The sequence below is a fragment of the Pithys albifrons genome, chromosome 7, assembly GCF_047495875.1.
Source record: "Pithys albifrons albifrons isolate INPA30051 chromosome 7, PitAlb_v1, whole genome shotgun sequence".
Classification (NCBI taxonomy): Eukaryota; Metazoa; Chordata; class Aves; order Passeriformes; family Thamnophilidae; genus Pithys; species Pithys albifrons.
In genome coordinates, this window is record NC_092464.1 from 36,297,069 (window position 1) to 36,316,131 (window position 19,063).

Sequence of the window (19,063 nt, forward strand, 5' to 3'; positions counted from 1 at the left end):
CGTGGATTTCTCATGACTGTTTTGTCCTCAGAATGCCTCACAAAGCAAGAATTTCCAAACCATCAGTCATAAATCTCTCTCTTCCTTTACCGGCAATGTTAATACATTTTGAAATAATAGAGGTTCAGAAGTTCACTAGGAAAATATTGGTTTCATTGCTCATTGCAAAAGCTTTTATTCGTATGTAGCTGTAATTCAACATCATGTTAACGTCAGCAGGGTACATAGCACGGTAAATGTTCACATGTTTTGACTAAAACTCCAGCTAATTCTAATCTAATTAGTAAAATACAATGATGGTTTCTGCAGCATTCTGCATCATGGTCTTGCTGGTTTGCTCAGGCTTCTCCAAGTCATTTAGATCAGGATGCTGGTATTTTTCCTGAAATACAGCTGTCCAAAAAGACTGCATTAGCTGACTGTGGCAGATAAGATTCTCACGTTCTTGGCAGCATAATTTAAAAAAATTCACCTGGAGATTTTCATGGTCCTGTAATCAAATAAAGAAGAGTTAAGTGGGCTATTTTGAAAAGATTTGGGACTTGCTACTGGAGTTTAGGCTTCTGACTGTAGAGCCAAGAGGGACAATAATAACCTGCTGGAATGAAGGAAAGATCTGGTGTATATGTTTGTAAAGATCATATTAGATTTCTCTAATAAAATCAAATTCTGAGCAGGTTTCCTTCCTACATGGACAGTGTTCCTTCCTAATGCCTCCTTCTAAGCTGTGATTTTGCTCTGATGGAAATAATCCTTCCCTTATTGGTGTTATCCTCAAGCCTGGATTCTTTCTCTGTCTGCTCTGCTGTTTCACTCTCTCTGCTTCTTTGCTTCTCACAAAGAGGCCAAGAGTTGTGACATTCATGGAAACACAGATCTTGCGTAGAGTATATTGCTCCAATCCTGTACCTCCAATCCTGCTTCTCACTACGATGTGGCAGGCATTGGTGCCAAGCTCCCTAACTGGAGTAAGACACCAAGCTCAAACCTCTTGCTGCAGCTATGAGGAATGGAAACATCTCCTGAGACAGCAGGACAGGCTTTACTTCCCTTGGGTCGGTCTGTCTGTGGCTGTGACAATCTTATTGTGGCCATGGCTGAAAAGCTCCAGAACTGCTGTGAGCTTCTGGGAATGTGCTCACTGTGAAGTTGGAGGTTTTGAGAGGGTAGCAGGTGTCTGCTTCTTCTTAAAAATCCTAAAATAGGGAAGAGGGGATAGAGGAAGAACACTAGAAATAGTTTGGATTTTTTCCCTCCCTTCATCTCATGATTTTCTTTCTCACAGTGCAATAATCTGCAGCCCTCCTGCTGCTGCAGCCTTCCTGAGACCTTTCTCTGTCTCCCTGCTGGTTTTTTTTCCTCTGGGACTGTGGCTTCCCTGGTTGGCACCAGCATCCTGCAGCTGGGAAGAAGCCTTTGGGGAAGGCAGTGAGGCCTCCAGGGCGTTTGCCGGCAGAGATCATCCCTGCAAGCTCTGCCAGTCTCCAGCTGGCAGCTGTGTGCTCCCAGAAGCCACCAAAATATAGATGCGGCAGAGCCATTGGGCTGGAAAATTCCCATAGGAGTTGACCACGCTGTTGCTCTTTTATCCAGCTAGGCAAACCCACCCAGGATGTCTAAATTAGTCACTATTGGGAACTTTGCATTTTCCCCAGTATAGCAGAAATAGTTAGTAGCTGAAAAATTACTTATCTCTGTATGAGTGCATAGCTCAAAACAACTTCTGTATTAATCCACCAAGAATATACATTAATCTGTAAGAAGCTCTAAATGTTTTTAAGCTTTGTGCCCCATTCTCTGCTGAAATACCCTGTTTCTCCTTCTGCCTGGTGTTCAGGGCTATGGACTTTCCTCCCTGAGCCTGAAAAAGGAGTGCAGGAGACCTAGGTAAGTGCAGAAGGAGCAGTGATGGACAGAGGACAACGTAAGATGATGAAGCTGATAGATACATTATAGGGATACATTATAGGCTACAGGTATGAAAGCTGGGAGAGACTAGTACGAACTGTAGGACTGGAATGTATGGTTGGAACTACCACCATAAGAGACAGTTTGAATCCAAGCTAAAGTGTGTCAGTGTGAACTGTGAGGCACTGTAATTAATGTCAGGCTGAAAGGGCCAGAATAATTTATGAGACTGAGAAGATACAGGGTTGAGAAGCATACAATTAATTAATGTTGATATGGTAGGCATGCAGGATTGAGGGGAAGGGATCCAGATTTAGCCATTTGGAATTTAGGGAAAAAATGAGTCTTTCATGTGACCAAACAGAAGTCTGCGCAAGTATATGTAATTTATGTGAGTTATAGGATATTTGTCACTATTGCAAAACACTGCCTGTTTTGAAATGCTGATGCCATCTGCATCACTGGGCCAAATTCTGCTTCAGGGACACTAGTGTACTGGCAAATTCACCAGGACTGCTCAGACAAAACAGTAAAATGTAAGCAATTGACTTTTTAATTTTCAGAATCATATTGCATAGCAGTCCTTGACAGCATGCTAAAAACATCTACACTGCAGTTATTAAGTCAGTGTTTTTTCCGAGTTACAGAAAACTTGTGAAAAATCCTAGTGTCTGACTGAAATCACTTACACCCATTTCTCACTGATGTAGAACTAAAGACACCCATAAAGTAACTGCAGAATTATACTGAAAATGGGCAACCATTCACTATGGAACCATATTGTGCAAATTCAAATGCAAAAGGAGATTTAGACTCTATTTAATAACAAAAGGTAAGTCAGATGGATGTTAGAATCCCTACTATATGAATGTAAATGGAAAGAAACACTATGTGTCTCTACTTTCCCTAGCAGTGCCCCCTGTCTCTAGGACCTTGTGTGACAGCTGATGAAGCAAACACTGTTGCAGAAAGGGGAAACATGGTGATGCTGCATGGATTGGGCAATGGCTCCTGGCTGCTGCTCTCAAACCCATCAGTGAGGATCTGTCTACAGCCTGTCTTCTAGGGCAGCATATGGTTTTCTAAATGTTTTTGCAACTATAGGATGGTACACATCCAGGTGGCTTTCATTCCCTGACAGAATTTTAAAGAGATGTTAACAATGTTCACACTTTATGGTTTGACAGTCTCTAAAAATTACCTATTTAAACCTTCTCTCCCTCTCTGACAACACAAAGCCCAGCTCCTCCTTCAGATGTGCAGAGCCACAGTTCTCATTGCAGAACTTAGAGAGAAATCCTGTCAGCAGAGCCACCACTGCCCCTCTGCCCTTGGTCAGTGCTGCAGCTCTCAGTGTTTTGTGCCCATGCCACTTACAACTGAGAGATGGGAATGTTTCCATGCTCAACAAATTCAGCGCCTCAAATTGTTTGAGGGAATACCAGTGGGATTTTAACAGCTGAGTAGCTTTTGTAATGTTCAGCCTTTCATTTTAACAAAAAAAGGGGTGATTGTTTTTAGGAGATCCATTAATAATACAAGTGTACAAGAGAAGCATGCTTGCATGACCAAAGTGTTAGTCTTCATAGTCATCTATCTTTAAAGATAAGGAACTTCCCCTCATTACTAGATCTGGAACTTTCCTCTCATCTCTTTCCAAATATACACATCTCTACTGTCAGAACAATGAAGTCTGATTCTTACAATGAGGGGCAGACTAAAGAAAGCCAAAGAAAGTACCTCCGTCACTAAGTTTAGAAAAGGAAGTTAATGAGACTTCTGGGAGGTGCGGTAAGTGGAAAATTGCAGCACACCAGGGGATGTTTAAATGACATGTAAGCACCAATACTTTTTTTCAAGTTAAGGACAGAGAGCATAGAATGTTTCATTTCCAAATGGACATCTGGCAAATATTGATCTACAATTGTATTTAGTGTGTAATGGAAAGTACAGGTTGTGACATGAGCAGTCAATAGTTTTTTTAGATTATTGATCCTTACAGTAGCTATTGATTGTTTTTTAGGAGATAGCGCAGTCTATTTTTTCATTTAGCTTAGGTTAAAATAATTGAAATTGCAAGTTGTGTGCCTCTGAATGTGTAAAGGGACTCATTATGCAAATATTGTTCCCCATCACTGGGAACACATAAAAATTAAATACTCACTTTTAAGTGGTTTTCTCTCCCATATTATTTAGTAGGGTTACTCAAATATTATACCTTTGATAAGACAAAAAATGAAGTTGGCTTCAGAAGAGTTCAGGTGCCACCATCTCCTCTTTTTTGTCTGACTTGAATTTTTTTCCTCAAAAAAAATTTCTATGAATAAAGTCAACTGTTAGAATGAACACATAAGGGATCTAGCTGATTTCTCTAGGCATATAATCTTATCACTCACTCTCATCCCATGTGATATAACTGTTGCTTTATTCTGAAGAGAAAATATGCTGTTGCCTACCACTCGGGGATTTTATATAAGGTTCGGGAAGTACACTTGCATGTACCGGATTTTATGAATTGTAAAATAAGTTGGTAATATTTTTTGTTCAACTGAAAAAACTGTACATGTAGAAGGACTGGTATACAAGAAATGGCAGTAAACTACAAGCCAGGTCATGCCTTGAGGTGTTAGTTCTTGTGATTGCTATTTATATTTCAGTGCAGACTGTAGTCTTTCTTTTGACCAAGGTGTAATATTCCCACTACTGGCAATTGCCAGCCAATACTCCAGCCATTCTGTAAATAAGTTAATCCTGTGTTTGCATTTGGTCCCTCCTGCAAGAACTAGACACAGAACTGAGATGTTTATTTTACAGACTCAGTGCTCATCTATGATAACTTCTGAAGTAAATAAAATGTCAAATGTATGCATTGAGCAGTGCTATTTATGTTATCTAGACAAGCTGAGAACGCATCATTTTGCTGTACTGCATTTTCCGAGATCCAAGAAAACAAACCACAGATCTTTCTGCTGTTATCTAGCAAGTAACTGTATACCACTTTTAAATCAACAGCAGCAGGGAATAGAGCTATTTTTTCAGGTGTCGTATATATCCTGATTCACTGTCTGTCCTGAAGGTCATGAGTCAAATAATTCTGGGAATAGACTTTTGTCTAGTCCAAAAACATTAATCACCTAAAGTTTTACATCTAAACCCAAGCAAGCAAAAAAAAAAGTCTAACTGAAGTGTAACAAATATGAAAACTTCCCTTATAAATTTAAATTAAAAATGTCTTTTAAATTATGCAATTTCACCACTGCAGAATCAAAAAACAGGCTGAGTATTCTGAGATTTCACCCTTGACATTGTTTCAAGATAAATTTGTATAACACACCTGTGAGGGCTATTCACTGTTACCACTGCTTATCTTTTTATTTAAGAATTTGGGATTAAGAATTCAAGACATTTCATGTTCTGCTAGGATTACATGGGCTATTTGTTTAAAATTAAATATTTCTCTTTTATGAGAGGACAGAAAAAACTGCAAAAGCCTGCAGTTCCTTATCTTAGTGTTACAAAAAGGTGAATCTGACCTACAATGTGAAATCTGAAACTGAATCAAAACTACATAAAAGAACCTAAACTTACTTTGGTCAAGGCCTAGAGTCAGACCTTTCTTAAATGCAATTTGATTCCAGATGAAGGGTTGCAAACCATCCTTCACCTCAGTGATGATTCGGGTTAAGAGGTGTATGATTAGATTGGATCTGAACCTACCTTTGAGAACTGCTATCAAACCCCAAAAATATTTGGGCAAGCTTCTAAACTTTCTTGGCTTTTATTGACATCCAACCAGCAAAGAAAACAGGAAAAAAAGAGCTTTGTTATAAAGACAGCATTTTAGTCTTTGGGACAGTGAAAAGTACTTTAACTTGATGTCTGTTGATGCTTCATTAATTTTGCCTTGATTGTAAAATAAAGGCTTATGCAAGTGGCTGTAGAACCTAAAAGGCTGTTAATATTCTGAAATAACAACTGAAGCAGCTTTCTTCTGCAGTGTGGTCTATTTTAGCATTATAAATTCACTTTGGATAGGACCTCCTCTGTTAGAGAAAGGTTTGGGGGTTTTTTCCCAATCTCTTCCTTTCTATCAAGAAATAAGTCAGCATTTTAAGCATTTAAATGTCCTCTGGGCAGTAGCTGTTTATCACACAAGACAGTATTTCAGGACATCTTTATTTTCTTTGAGAAACTCTGCAAAAATACAGTATAATGTCATTTATTGCTGGATGTGCATACAGAGTAATATTGTTCTGTTGCCTGGTAACAAGCAAGAGGCAGGCACTTTGGAAACACTGATAGAAAAAGAGAAAGGGAAAGCTCAAATGCATACACTTGAGCAGAAGGCATATAAAACTGGTATTTGTTCCAGGTAGATCTGAAGAGCAGTTTGGGTCAAAGTACCCATAAGGTTTTGTGAATTTCTTTCACACTGAAAAAAACAACAGGGTATTTTCTTGTGTTGGAATTTAATGACTAGGTTTATTTTTTCAAGTCATGTTTACAATTTGCATACTTTGGAAAGAGAAATGTTCCTTTTTTTCTCAATATGCATTCTTGAATACTTTTTGAAGGTGTGTTCTCCTTAGAATAGCACACTGAGAGTGTTGTAACAAAACAAATATGCAGAAGTGTTTTGAACTGATATTCTTAAGAACTGTGAATGATGATGAACATATTTTCAAAGCCAAAGTGCTCTGACAGTTTCTGAATTACTGAAGTCCTAGCTATCATAATAAAAACAATCAACAAACAATAGATTTGCTGAGTCAAACAAACAATCATGAAACAAAAACAGGAGATATTTTCGCTGGAGTTCAGTCTCGCCATTGCTTCCTGTTTTACAAGCAACAGCAAGCCAGCATAAAATCAAGGTAGACAAGATTAGTTCATAGGAGCCAATTCAACCTTTGGCCAAGCTCAGGCAAAGTGTTCATGAGGGCTTTAAAAAGCTGGGTTGGGTTAACGTGTTGTTCTCAGATGCCCCCCTGGTTTCCTGCTCCTGCCCAGTGTCAGAGACAGACGGCCTTTTGCAGGGCCTTCCTCACCGCAGAGTGGGCAGGAAGTGCCGAGTGCCTGACAGGCAGGTTGTTGCTGCAACACTGTTTTGAGAAGTGAAAAGGCTTGTGTAGCCCAATTGTGATTTCAGATAGTCTTCAAATTTCAAGGGGCTAATTTGAATAGAACTGAATATAACTTTTATTTTTTTTCTGGCAGCTAGTTAAACTCTGAGACTTTGTAAACTTGTTGGCTTTACCTGTGGAATAGTGTTTTACCTCCTGCTGAATATCAGTATGCAAGCAAGGAGGAGTTACACATCTTTGGATGTTGGTCACTTCACTGATTACTGTGTACTAGAAAACGTAAAATCAGAGAGAAACTCCTCCCTAATAATCTTCTGAGACATTCAGCTGGTGGCAAAGAGTTCATGGGCAGGATGAAGAATGCATAAAGAAAAATAATCGGTGTGTTAGCTTTTCACATTTCCTCTTCCAGAACAACTTGAAGAATATAAAAATATACGTAGATAAGCACTAGATAATTCTCAATTAGGACCTCACTGATTAATATTTCCTGCTTACTTATATAGATAATGTATACATATTAAGACCAAGAAGAAATTTTTCTCTAATAGAAAGCCTTGGAATTTTTCCTAAAATCATGAATCTAACTTATTTTACGTAACTCTGAAGGAAGCTGGAAGATAAGCCCTGTTGTTCTGACTCCATGATCATCTCACTTGTTAAACAAATGAAATTTATCCTAGTAGAGTGGTTCACTGAGATCTTAAAGCCTTGTTCTCAGTATGTCCCAGCAGAAACAAGTTATTTTGGAGTATAAGTGTCACATACAGATGGACTTTCCTATGAGGTCCCTTTCCCTTCTGTGCATGGTACCTCTGAGAAAGAACCTGTAAGTGACAGAAATTCTTTGTGAATTTCTGTTAATGATGCTGCATGGGAAAAATGCATCAGCAATGAGGGCAGACAGCCATTCAGTCAATGTAGAGGAAGAATAAAAACTAAGTCTGAGCTATGTCTCACATAATTGAAAAATCTACTTGCTGAATTATAGGGCAAAGAAGCAACACTCGGCTGTGACATTCAGCAATACCAGTTTATCATTGGAGATGCTGAGGCATCTTGATGTTCTTATTCCATAAAAAATGCTAATAAGTTTGGGGTCTGGTTGTTTGGCCTGTTTTTAAAAAAAACACTCCCTCACAAAGACACAGGAACAAGCCAAGTTGCAAGTGTTTCCCAAATACCCATTTGAGACAGAGACAGAGACTTAGCCATGTTCTGGAGGGCAGGTTTGAGGTCACCCTTAGACTCTAGTATGTCCTATCATTGCAATCTTAACACACCAAAACACTGCAGAAAAACATGATGACAATTAGAAATACCTTATACTTACTGTAAGTAATCATATACCTTTTCTGTGGGGTTGATTGAAATTTGCTACATTAATTATTCACTGAATACAAACGTGCATATTTCAAATAATCTGGAGGGCAATTATTATTGCATAAAATATTTGTGCAATAGTAATAATTGTGTATGATCTCATGGAGAGTTCAATCACTCAAAGTGCTAAATAGTCTATGTCCATTGAACAAAATATTTCAGGGCAGGTTTAGCTTTACACAAGTAAGTAGTCCAATTGACCTCACTAAGGCCTCTCATCTACTTAAATGTCAACATGTATCTAAGTGCTTTCCTGGATTAGGGCCAGAACATTTTGTCTTTTGTAAGACAAGGTCCTAAGAAAACCTGTTGCAAATGGCTGTAGTTTGCAGAGTCCTGGAAAGAAGAAGTAAAAATTAAAAAAGGACAGTATCACATTATAATATTTATTTAAGGATTTATTTATGGTTTATTGTTACTGATTGGCATTACTGCAGAAAGGACTATTGTTATATAAAGACAGCAATACTAGAGAAAGGAAAGGAAACATGATTAAGTATAGGAATGGAACAGGCCTGAAAAGCAGTGGGATTTCAACAGAGATCATGATTATCATACTAGTGACTCAGAGTTACGGGGATCTTTTACACCTATTTTGCAGTGGGGGACTATTTTGTGCGTTACTCCTTCTGGAGACCCAGCAATGGAGCTTCAAAACCGGCTTGCCTGAAGGACTGAGTACACTGTTTCCCTCCTGATCCCTCTCTCTCTGGAGGGTCTGAAGTCCATGAACTGCAGTCCACAAAGGTCCATTGTAGCTGATTGCTCTTAGCAAAATATGGAAAAATCTGAACACAAGTGATCCTCTCTACCTCGATGGAAGTGAATATAAGGTGAGCCCAAGCATGTCACTGAATCAAATAGAATTCCCTTCAGGGAATGTAGATGTGGTTTGCAAGTCATACTCTCAGTTGGTGTGGCCAACCTGACTTCATGCTCATATTAGTAGATAGAGTCTTTAATTTATGTGTTCAATTTTTCAGCTGCTGCTTTTGTACAAGAAAGAATTGTCCTGTATGTAATTCATCTTAGTTCAAAGCATGATAAAGAATACCCCAAGAGCCCTACATTACAGAACAAAATACAGACATTCAGATAATTTCTGTAATTTTAATTAAGTCACAGATCATAAGATGTAAAATATGTAATGTCATGCTGCTGCTCAGCACTTTTTCCTGGGCATAACTGGGAATAACTGTCTTCTTGTTTGTATTATACTGACTTTTTGTCAGTCTGAGAACCAAGGAATCAGTATATCAACTATACCTATATACCTAACTATACATCCTTCCACACACAGCCAGTACTACTCTTTAGGCTAAGGTAGAGCAGAAGAGAGGCTATAGCTAACTATAGTCTGCATTTGAAAGGAAAGAAGCTCCATATGTAGAATAGTTTCAATACTTGGTGGATTTGTAATGGTCAAATTGTTGTGTTGAAGTGTACAATCGAGATGGAAGCTTTGCCTGTCAGATATTTCAGAGACATTTGTGCTAGTGAACTGAAAGGTCAGTCCTTAACTACAAGTAAAAGGAAGAATTACTATGGAATATATCTGTATATCTTACATTACCCCTATTTAAATGTAAAAATACACTAGACAATTTCAGGAAAACTAGTTCACATATAATGAAACTATCTTAATGCCTTAGGTTAAAGATTTTTCTTCCACTGAATGAATTTTGGATTCCCACTGGATTTTTAAGTCATTCATATATTAAAATCATAAGTTGATTTCAAACCCCAGTCAAATAGAGTACCTATTTATGGAACTTACTGTTTTTTTCTGGCCAATTTTTTTCTTTTTCTTGGGCAACTCATTTTTACATTTATAAGCAGTATTTGTGAGGTGTTTTCCATTTTCCATGCTTAGTACTGTTCTTTAGCTTTATTCACTCCTTTCACATAGTTTGTCTTGCTGGAAACATCTGCTTCATGTAACTTCATCTATTTTTTTCCAGAGCACAGCTTTGTATTTTGTTGGTAAAATCAAAGGATACTCAGCACAGAATGTGGAAAAAAAGAAAATAGTTGGGAATTTGTGTGTGTGTATGTGTGCATGCATACTCATAATCCAGAAATCATGCTGATAAGCAATGCAAAACAAAGCATTATTAATAATTCAGCAAACTAGATAGAAAAAAAAGCATAAGAAACTGGTTTTTTCTTCCAGATGAACAATACTTAAGCATTTTAAGTGGTGCCTCTTCAGTCAGAAGAAATTACTGAAATCAGAAGAATTGAAAGTTCTGAGATAACTGGTCAGAAAAAGAGCTGAACTTAGTCCTGAGAAGTTGGGTTAAACACACTTGCATTTCTAAATACCCAGGGAACGTTTGTAAGGCTTTAAAAGATAAGAAATTAAGTAAATCAGTCCCTGAATTCCATTGCCTATCTTATGTTAAAATGCTGCACTTAATGAATATTAATCAAGATAATTTTCCTTTCATTGACACCATCACCCTTTGCACCTGTACAGAATAATTTATGCGAAATGGCTGCTTTTATTATAGTGTCTCTTACTTGAGGCTTCAAATAAGATTAAAGTGTATAAGGTGCCTTAAAATAATTAAAAGAAATGAAAAAACAAAGATGTGGACAGGTAGAAATCAGTGGAGTGAGTAAATATACACTGGTGAATCCTTTTGGCACACACAGTGCTTCAGCTGTTCGCTGCTCTTTATCCTAAATTCCTTCTAGCTATGCATATATACACTGGAAGATATTTTTCTAGGGAAAGACATTCTAGAGAAAGATGATCAAGTGCTCAGGAAGAGGCTCAGACATTTTGGAGGTCCCAGTTCCTAAATTACCCAGAGAATGTCGATGCACTCTTTTGCGAGCAGATGGAAGATCCCTCTGTTTGTGTTCCAGGCTGCAGATGCTCGGTGCCAGCTCAGAACTGGATGATGCCATATAGTTATACTCTATCAACAACACTGAGCCTTGATCTTGACTGGGGCCTTTAGCCTTCTCTGTAACACAGATACAAATGTAATTAATTTTTTAAATATTAAAATCAGTAATCTGATCTTCATAGATATGGAAATTCATGTTCTATTTCTTGCTTAGGAAGAATTTAGGAAGTTAAGGAGGAAAATTGAGAATTTTAAATGGAGTAAACACCTCCAACCCCCCTTTCCCCAGAAAGTGACTTTATTAAGTATTGAAATGACTAGTGTCAAATAGTGAAGAATGCATCTAGGTCTCAGCTGCTTCTGCTGGACAAAACACACATGGAACATATCAATGTTGGCAATGTAGTCTGAAAGAGAAAATCCCATCTTTACCCTGTGTCTGTTACTTCCTCATTGTCTCTGATTGTGAGGAGCTCTGCATTATAATCATTACATATGATTGGTCTAGTTTTCTTCTTCTGTGCAGCCATAACCCTTAACAGCTAAGTCAAGTTCTTTGAATTTTATTGTAATATGATATTGCAACATATTCTTTGAAAGAATATGTCTTTCTTCCATCTGATCAGTCTTGTTTAATTTCCTACTGTCTTTTTCTCTCTTCATATCTGTTTTCCAATTCCAATGATTAGCAGTTCTTATTCTCTTTCTCCTACCATTGCTTTCCATTTACCAATTCCCTGGCTTTATCTCCCTCCCTAATTTTGACTTGTCCTTTCCTTCACTGTTCATTGTTTCATTTTTCTCTGTCACTATATTAGTGCTATGGAATATGATGACAGTAATCCTGAAACTTGTTATAAGTAAATATTAAGAGTTTTTACCATTATGTCATTATGTCCATTCTCTATGCTCTTTCCTTATATACTACTTTCCTAACTTTTCTGGAGTTTCTTCTGTCCTTGGGCAGTGACTTAGGAATGCTCAGAAGATCAAACTTCATTGTAGATTCTTATCTTAGACAAAGGAGGACAAAGAAATTTGTACAATGAGTTCAAGAAAAGTGTATAGATCCCTACAGAGAGGAGAAGCTGGTTGGGAGAAGGAAGGAGGGACAGAAAGGATTAACAACTGAAGGATTAACAGCTGAAACAACTTTGTTTTCACAGCCTCCTGATATATGTAGGAAAAAAGGTGAAATAACTAGAAACTCTTCAAATACTGCTTAGTTTTGTTGTTGTCCCACTAGAGATTCTCCCTCCTGGTGACTTCTTCTAGAAGTACGTTGCCATAGCAAAGAACAGAAGTGCGGAATGTCCTTCTGGTTTTTGGCAGAAGAAAAATGGTGCTTTCCCCTTACTTCAGCTGCTGTTTACTCAGAAAATGAAGTTTCTGTATATTAACACAGAGATTTTGTATATATACAGATATCTGAAATACAGGGAAAGTTACATTAGTGGTCAGGACCCTGATTTTCATGTATGGTTTATACAAAATAGAAATGTTTCAGAGAAATTAGGAAGATTATTATATGCCTACTGCACTCCTGTCAGTTTGTGGTAACGGTACAATGGATGATTAGTTAAGGTCTTCTGACCGGATGTTTCAACCATAAAGCTATTTCTAGTAAAGAAGTTTTGAATATGTATGTGAAAGCATGTACAAAGACTTAAGTTATTACCATTTTTAGAGCTAAAAATAAAGAAAACAAATATGACGGTTGACATATGCTTCAGAAGTTGGAAGACTGGATAAGACCTGTCCTGATTAATGCAACATTTCCCAAACTTACCAGCCCTATGGGACAGGAACTAATATTTGTTGCTAATGTGAGCAACGTAAAAATTAATGGGATTAAGGAACATCTTTACAAGCTTTAGTACAGGATACAATCTCACTGACTGTTTTCTTGTAGTCTACCTGTCTTCCTGTCAAAAAGCATGATAAAAATGTTCCCCATTTGTTAACAAACCTTTTTAAAACCTGATTCAAATAATTTTGTGATTTTTTTTCCACTTACCAATGGAAATTGGAACTTTGTGATTTTTCTCAAATGGCTGAAAAGAAATGCATTTATGTCTTGGAGTATGCAAGTTTAATCAACTTTTTCTCTAACTCTATTGTGGACATGTACTAAGAATAACATGTAGTTTCTTGTAATTCAGAAAAGTTGATAGGCAAAAGCGAATAATGTGAATTTTGACTGGAATTCAATAGAAGAACGTCATTCCTCTTTTATACACATATATGCCTCCTTTTGTGGTATTTTGTCATAAGCTTTCTAACAAGACAAACTGACACCAGCATTTTGTAAACCGTCTATCAGCAGAAGTGTGTCTGTGTTAACTCTCCTATTTAGGTCCTCAAAGGTGAAAACATAACACACTGCAACTCCCACTAAGCACACGTGGATCCTCATGGACATGACGAAATGAAGACAATTTTAGAACGAATTTGGGCTGTTGAAAAGATTCAACCTATTTTATTTACTTACCCACGTGTACTGTAGAATATGCAGTTTTCCTCAAAGGAGTGAAAGTGTTTAATATTCCGCTATGATGAGAATTCACAAAGCGTATAATGCTGAAATTACAAACTAAAAACTTTGTGGGTTTTTTATACGTGCAAATGTCATGAAGGCTTTCGATCACTATTAACACTTTGGTTAGTTTGCAAAAGTTTAGGTTTGAAGAAGTTATAAAAGCTCATTGTGGGTTATTTTATTTTCATGCTGCAGTAATAATAGTCAGATGCTTCAAATTATAAAAACAGATAACATGCAATGCCTTACGTCCTACAATGCTTACTAACAAATGGTAAACTGAAATCCAATCCTTTGCAGAATTCTGGCTCTCAGCCCGTTTTTGTAACTCTGTAACTTCTCCTTAGAGGGCAGAGTACAACGCTGGGAGATGGCAAACACTGTATGCTCTTTTTAATGATGCATCAGAAACACTTCAAGAACAGGTTTGTTTGTCTCAATCTCTCTGGTAAAGCATATGTGCTGCAGCTGAAATGTGCACGATGCAAGTCTTTTCCACTGTGTCTGCCCTTCCTAGTAGAAGAAAATGTGAATCTTGCTCCATAGAAACCTTAGAGACTATAACCGCAAATATTATTGCTACAAAAAAAGTTTTTTTCCAAATGGTGATATTAAAGTAGAACAAAAAATATTTTATTTTCAGCCTTTTCAAGAGTGGCAAACTAACAACATGCTATTAGAGTATAATATGCTCTAATTTCTAGTTAAGGTAACTTCAGGATCCCCAAGAGTTACTCAAAATTAGTGCCTAGGTCAAGACTTTTGAAAAAAGACTTAATTTCTAGTTTGCAAATTGAGGCTTTAAGGAAGGCCTCTGATTTCCAGAAAGTCCTTCCTCTCTGCTCTTTAACTTTTCCTGAAAGTATCATCTCTTAAAAGGGCAGGGAGGGAATACTGTCTTTCAGTTTTTAAAAATCTTGACCTTTGTTTAAACATATAAACACAGAGTCTCATTTTCATAACAACATGATTTAAAGCTATGTTGCAAACAACTAACCACCACAGAATAATAATCTTAATAACAGTTTAGAGAAGAACGTTTGAATTATCTTGATTTAGGAAAACCCTTGTTCTGGATTCAGTAGTCCATAGGGGAAGAGTAGATTTACTGTTAAGCTCTTGTTGATTCTCAGCCATCACATTTAGTAGGCCAGTAACCGAACTAATTGGCTTTATAGGTAGGATAGAGAGTAAACACTCCTTAGGCTGCATTTAATAGGCTAAAATCTTCTTAATTAAAAAAAAACAAACTCCTACTTGGAATCACAGAATATCCTGAGTTGGAAGGGGCCAACAAGAATCATCAAAGTCCAGCTCCTGACTTATTCCTATACTTACTGCTAGTATAATGAACTTTCCAAAATTACAAACAAAATTATTTTCAATTACACAATGTTAATAAATGCTTTGTGGTAAACAAATCTGTCAATTTAGCCAACATTTGCCTACCTATTTTTGCTGACTTTAGTGCACATCCATGAATATTCCCCCACTTGTACGGTCTGCTCTTTTTAGGTGCATATAACACACCTGCACTTTACAGATGTTGTATAAAATAATGCATTATTTATAGCTAAACTTTGCTTTGGATTAATTATGAATCAGGTTCTGTCTGTATACTTAATTATAGACAAGTATAACAAACAAGGATGTGCTAGACTGTGACCTGAACAATCAAGTCAAGCAATTGAAATTATCATCAGAATTGTAGAGATACTTAAAATAATGAAAAAAGTATTCCAAGCATACATGTCAGGAAAAAAATTAAATAAGATAATTACTAATTAAAGTTTCTCATGTTTGGAATAAAAAGCATTTAGTATATTAGTAATAATCTGGTATTTGGCTTATTTAAACACTGGTCATGTAGTCACTGGTTAGGGGTTTAAACATAGCCTGTTTCTTGGCATGTTTCTACTGCCACACTATTTGAGTTAGAAAAGTTCAATGGGTAATATTAGATTAGCTGAGGAACTCTGATATTTAATAGGATTTTATGTAAATAGCTAATATGTGCACATGACAGCAAGTTCTTACAGTTAAATATTGTCACAGAAGTGTCTTTTGATTCCATTATAATCCTTACTTCATTTAACAATTAAACCAATGGAACCCGCTGAGGCCACTATTGAATCACCTTGTGATCTTCAAAAAGTTGTGGCAAAGAAAGTATATGGTTTACATTGGTATTACATGAACTGCTTTGGAAACCTGAGCTCACAGGGAAAAACAAGGTCTCTACAGAGTAAATCAGTCTCTGTAGCCATTTCTGGGATTTGTTTTATCAGAAATGCTTTGTTTTGTATATGGAAATATTTCTCAACTTAGTGCATTGAAAATGCATCTGAATAAAGGTGTGGAAGTTCTGTAAAAGAGAATGGGGCAATAATAAAAATCAGTGAATTGTCATCAGAAGAAATCTCAGGTTTGAAGAATTAATTATTGCTATCTCCATCTTTTGAGCACAAACTTTCTAGTCTAGTGTCTGACACAACGATTTTATCAGTAATTAAATTTCAGTATTTAGAATTAGCATAGTGCCAGTACTATTACACTGATTTGCAGGCATGTGTCCTTAAGATTAGATTCAGAAGTTTTACTCATTGAATCACCACCTTCACAGTCAAAAGTCTGGCAATGTCTGCAGGTCTTGATATCATTCACTATAGAACTGCCAAGGCTAAAGTTAAATGATTTCTTTTTCAGTGGTGTTATCTTGTTTCTATACAGGTTGGACAGATAAGCAGAGTTGAAAAGGGAGGGTTTTTTTAATCTTTTTCTTCCCTGTGATAGGACTGATCAAATTTCGCTAAAGGCCTTAAAACTGATGTTCTAGTTTGTGCATCTTAAGTAGCAAAATGACAGAAAGCACACATGTTCCTCACCAGTTTACTGGCAATGCTCTGTGACAAAGGATTCTAATAATACTTTGTACCTGTTGCATATAAATCTCATCCTCCAGAAGGAACAGCAATGAACCTAATGACAAAGTGCCTCCTGTAGGGATGGTTTGTGATGTCCACATCTGTAGATACAATACTGAACATTCCTTGAATATTCAAGTCTGACTTTTCCTAGTTAAATGGCAAGTGTACCGGTGTTAGGTTCTGAACTTCCTCTACCCAACTACAAATGACACTGAGAAAGAAATATTCTCCAAATACTTTCATTCAACCTGGATCATAATTTATGGACCTTTTTTTGCTGTAGTGATGAACACCATTGCCCAGAATATTGCATGCAAGTCAGGGAGTATATTGTAACAATTTAATATATGTGATTATTATCTACCTGAAGCAGATTTATTCTGTGGGAGTCGTGTGGCACTTCCATGACACAAACCCGAGTGGGTTCCTGTATCTCAGTTCCTAGAATTCTCACCTCAAAGGTGAGTTGTTTGGTCCTTTCTTTGCTTCCAAAATGACTATTTAAATACCATCCATGAGCAGATTACTGCTAAACTGCAGTTACATTCCCATCTTCTTTCCAGCACAGTGTTTTTTGGTTTCCTTTCTATAGTGTGGCACATCTCACAAAGGAAAATGCTCTCACCATAGCAAGTCTGTACGTTGGCAGCTGTTTAAATGGCAGTGGGGATACAGATGTGAACCCCTTCAGGAGGAGGGCATTGAAATAAGGGCTCTCATGCTCCAAGTGATCCAATCAGTAAATGCAGGCAGAGGACATCATCCTTGTGGCTCTGTGTTTTGGAGGAGTGAGCTGTTTCTTCATCTTCTGAAGAGGAGGAGGTACCTCCCCTTTGGAGACAGCTCAAGGCAGTGGGCCACCAAGGTATAGAGGCACTGCACTGCAGTCTGTGGTAAAGCCTTGAAGCCAGGGGATAGAACTGGAAACGTACCGTTTACTCCAGTGTTTCCACCAGGATACTCTGCACCAGCACACTGAAAGGAGGTATTCATGTGGGCTGATTGTAGGTATCGGGGTGTGTGACCTCTGGTGCCAAGGCTCCAGACGCAGTCAGTGCTCTTCAGAGGGCAAATGGGAGAAGCTAAACGAAAGGCGCAGTCCTGCTCTTCAACTATAATTCGTGTTCAGCTCCTGCATTAAGCACTTCAGCCAAATGCTGAAGGTCAGATGGTGTGGGCTTAGGTGTCTCTATGCACTCCTGTTTCTGTGATTCCCAATTTTGCCTGTGCTCTCAATGCCTCCCTGACTGACTCAACTTCTGAATTTCAAGCAGAGGGCCAAGTGCCTCAACTGAGGAATTTCATTTCCCTTTATTCACCTTAATTGTGAAATACCAAGTTCTTGCGGTACGCAGCCGTGTTAAGAGGTAAAAATAAACATGTAGCACTCTGAATTACTCCTCGTACACCAAGTCCCTCCTGTTTGTCTCGCAGCAAACCTAAACGATGGTATATGGGGTATGCAAGGGCTCTCCAGCCTTGCTTATTTTGTTGTGGACATAGGGTAACTCAAGTTGCAGTTTCCGTTAAGCTGTTAATATTCCTGCCCTCCACCACCTTAGTTCCTTTATTAATTAATTAAACAATGCGCTCTCATCGGGCTGTCAGCTCCCGGCAGGGCGCGGGCACGGTGGCTGGGCCGCTGCCCTCCGCCCTTGCTGCGCACCCCGGCGGCCGCGACCCCGCGGGTGGGCAGGGCGAGTGGGGGCGCGGGAGGTGCGGGCAGAGCTGCCGTGCGGGGCGGAGGGGCGCGGAGCGGAGGATGCGGCCGAGCGCGGGGGGGCTGGCGAGCGGGCTCTTTTGTGTCAGCCTGGGGCCCGGCAACAGGCGCGGAGAGGGGAGGGAGCGTGCGGAGGAATCCGGCGGCGAGCGCGGAGCGAGGGCAGGGCGGGCGCGGGTCCTGCCCTCGGGCGGAGCGCCCCGAGCTGCCGGAGGGGGGTGCTGGCGGCGGGGCCGCCCAATCCGCGCGGGGCCGGCCTTTGACTGGCGGGGAGGGGAGGGGGCGAGCCCGGATCGCTCGCTGTGCCTTCCCCGGAGAGTTTCCCCGCGGGGGCGGCCGGGGCTGCCTCTCCCCCGGGTGCCGCCGGCGTTTTCCCGCTGTTGCCGAGAATTGGGCCGGGGAAGGCGGCAGCAGCGGCAGAGAGCGAGGGAAGCAGCCACATGAATCAGTTTCTCTCTGTATCCGGCTCCGGGCAGAGGCGGCGACCATAGCGGGGAGGAGGGGAGAAAGGAACAGCGGGTGCTGCAGCAGCGGCACCGGGGGCTCCGCTCGCCGCCGAGGTGGGTGGTGGGTCCGCAGCGTACGGGAGGGGCGGGCCGGTGCGGGGGGAGCGGCGCAGGGGCCGCGCTGCCGCTGCCCCGGCC

General features: G+C 39.2%; 1 protein-coding gene across 2 annotated transcripts in view; it reads left to right on the top strand.

Moving 5' to 3' along the window:
• The first annotated feature begins 18,700 nt into the window (after positions 1–18,700).
• Positions 18,701–19,063, top strand: part of PLCL2 (phospholipase C like 2) — a 99,549-nt gene continuing 99,186 nt past the window's right edge. For both annotated transcript variants that reach the window (XR_011698320.1, XM_071561046.1), the window contains exon 1: positions 18,701–18,979. The gene's annotated coding sequence lies outside the window, so the exon portion shown is untranslated. The remainder of the gene's footprint in view (positions 18,980–19,063) is intronic.